This window comes from Apodemus sylvaticus, chromosome 20 (genome assembly GCF_947179515.1).
Source record: "Apodemus sylvaticus chromosome 20, mApoSyl1.1, whole genome shotgun sequence".
Lineage (NCBI taxonomy): Eukaryota > Metazoa > Chordata > Mammalia > Rodentia > Muridae > Apodemus > Apodemus sylvaticus.
This window is the reverse complement of record NC_067491.1, coordinates 41315235-41318338: the sequence shown is the minus strand read 5'-3', so window position 1 is coordinate 41318338 and position 3104 is coordinate 41315235. Positions and strand designations below refer to the sequence as shown.

The window sequence follows — 3104 nt, the reverse complement described above, 5'->3', positions numbered from 1 at the left end:
GGGAGGAAGGAAGGAAAGAAAGAAAGAAAGAAAAAGAAAGAAAGGTTCTTTGTTTCCAGTGTCCCACGTTAATCCTTGGTATTGAGCTGTGTTTGAATCAGGCTACCTAATCTCGGTAGTCGGGAAGGCAGTAATATTATTGCTCAACCTGGCTTGCTAACTCAGAGCTGGAGAGGGATCCTTAGTTGCCCGCTCGTCTTGAGCCATATTCAGCCTGAGGGAAGACATTCCATAGTCTGGGGAGGGAGGGTGATGTCTGTCTGCAGCCTAGGGCTACAACGAGACAAGGGGGTGCTAAAAACAAAGGGACCACCCTGGCTTGCCAGTTTCAGCTGAATCCAGGGCTAACATGAAGAGCAGATGGTATCGGCAAGATCGGGAGACAGAGCAAGCCCACCGTTCTAGTGACAAGCATGGCTTCCCTCTGCACCAGGCAAAGAGTATGGATGGCGGTGACCACATGGGAGGAGCCATGTTTTCCTTTCTCCCCATGCCTTGTTTATCCCTCGCCCCCCCACGCCCCCATTTTCTCCTATGTGTAATTCAGAGGATTACAGAATGGACTAGACTTGGTGAGACGAAGAAAGGAAAAGGCAGATTCCTCCTCTAAATTCCTCAAAGCTGCCCACCAGCCTTCCCAGCTTCTCACTACAAACCTAAGGGAAGAACATTAGAACTGTGAGCGGCCTGAGAAATCACTGCGCTCCAGCCCCTAGTGTCACACACGAGAGAAACAAAGCTCAAAGCTGTTGACTTTATCCCACAGGTTCGTTAGCCCCGAACCCCATCTGTTGACTTCTGGTGCAAACCTTATTTCTGTCTCATGGGACCGTCCTCAGTCTGGGGATGAGGGTAACGAAGACTCTGGTCTACAATGGCTCTGCCTGGAGTACAGGGATTCAGAAAGACTCAGGTATGGTAGGGATTGAGCAGCTTTGGGTGGAAGTTTTTCATCCAATGTCCGTGCAAACGCCCTTGAGGAGAGGTTATTTTAAGGGGGCAGCTAAGCATACTTTACCACAAATGGGGTGTGGCTTCTTTTCCAAACACACTTTGGTAGACTTGTGGCAGGGTGTGACCCAGTCGGCACTGGTAGGTTATACATTTGGAAGGACCTGTTTTGTGTTTAATATGAGGCTTGTCTTTTTAAAGGTTGGGTTCCTTGCTCAGAATTGTTTCTGAATTCTGAAATGGAAGGCAGACCTCAGCACAGTTGGAAGGAGGAGACTGCAAGAAGCCTCAGTTCAAATGACAGGAGCCTCCTTCCATCCTTACAGGAAAGTGCTCCTGTGAGGCCTATGACACAGTTGGCAAGAATAGGTGCAGAGCAGGTGGCACTGATACAGGTCACCTGGTCCTGAATCACACAGCCTGTTATGTCCATAATGTGAATATATACATACATACATACACTTTCTCCTTTTTCTCTCCTCCCCCACTCTCCCTTCCTTTCTCCCTTCCCTATCACTCCCCTTTTCTCTTCCCCTCCCCTCCCCTCCCCTACTCTCCCCTCCCTTCTCCTCTCCTCTCTTCTGTTCCCAAGTCTCTTCTCTTCCTGGTAACACATGGGAAATTCAGGATGAGGAAGTCAGTTTATCGGCTTTTGTCCGGTGACTAACACAGGATCGTATGCCAAAATACGGAGCAGAAAGAAGGGAGAAAAAAGGAAGTCAAGGAATAAAAGGGAAAAAAGGAAAATAAAAAGCAGCTAAGGACATTATTTTATGGGTTTTTGTTTTTGTTTTTAAAGTAAGAATGGCTTTCTAAGCCAACGCTCCATAAGGATGTGCCATGTTCAGCCGTGGCGCCAAGATTGTGAAGCCCATTGGTGAGAAGCTGGACCAGTTCTGGCATCTCTCAGGCGCTGCGGGAACTCAACACCACCGCGGCCAAGGAAGTTGAAGTTGCTGGTGGTCAGAAAGCTACCATAATTTTTGTATCAGTTCCTCAGCTTGAAATCTTTCGGGAAAATCCACATCCGGCTAGTGCGTGAATCAGAGAAAAAGCTCAGTGGGAAGCATGTAGTCTTCGTTGCTCAGAGGAGGACTCTGCCCAAGCCAACCCGGAAAAGCTCTACGAAAAATAACCAAAAGCGCCCCAGAAGCCACACCCTGACAGCAGCGCTTGGGGAGACAGAGGACTGGGTCTCCCCAAGTGACATGGCAGGTAAGAGGACCCATGTGAAACAGGATACCAGCCGGCTCATAAAAGTTCATTTAGACAAAGCACAGCAGAATAACATGGAGCAGAAGGTTGAAACTTTTTTTTGGTGTGAACAAGAAGCTCACGGGCTAGGATGTTAATTCCTAATTCCCAGAGTTTCAGTTGTAAAGAAAATGACTAGCCGAGGGGAGGGAGGCGGGGCAGCGGTGGCTCACGCCTGTGATCCCAGCACTCTGGGAGGCAGAGGCAGGAGGATTTCTGAGTTCGAGGCCAGCCTGGTCTACAGAGTGAGTTCCAGGACAGCCAGAGCTATACAGAGAAACCCTGTCTCAAAAAAAACCAAATCCAACCTCCCCCCCCCATGACTGAATAAAGTATCATTCATAGTAAAAAAAAAAATTGTTAGAATGGCATTATTGGAACATTTCAGGACATTAACAATCAATAGAGGACAGAAGAAACCCTACCGAGGCTGAGACAGTGGAGGGTCCTCCTATGCCACTCCCCAAAGCCCTAAGAGAGAAGTTTATAATCCCCTCCCTCTTACTGATAAGGAAATTAACATTTCCTAAAGCAGCGGTTCTTAACTGTGGGTCATGACCCCACAGGGGGTCAGATGACCCTTTCACAGGGATTGCCTAAGACCAGTGGAAAACAGAGATCTTTACTTCCATAACAATCCATAACAGTAGTAAAATTACAGTTATGAAGTAGCAGCAACAATAACTTTATGGAGTATGACAAGCTGTTCAAAAGCTTACATCATGGCTAGGCAGAGACAGACATAAAACCTGCGACTCTGACCGACCACACTCCTGTGTCTGTGTACGTTCCTAGCCTGGTCTTTGTTATGAGAACAACTTGGGATAGATTACAAACGCAATACACGCTCAGTGTTTTGTTTTGCTTTAAGTTGAAAGTATAAGGCAGAAATTAAAAAC

General features: G+C 47.4%; 1 pseudogene; it reads left to right on the top strand.

The window, feature by feature from the left end:
• The first annotated feature begins 1791 nt into the window (after positions 1 to 1791).
• Positions 1792 to 2331, top strand: LOC127671018 (40S ribosomal protein S7-like; annotated as a pseudogene).
• The last annotated feature ends 773 nt before the right edge of the window (positions 2332 to 3104 follow it).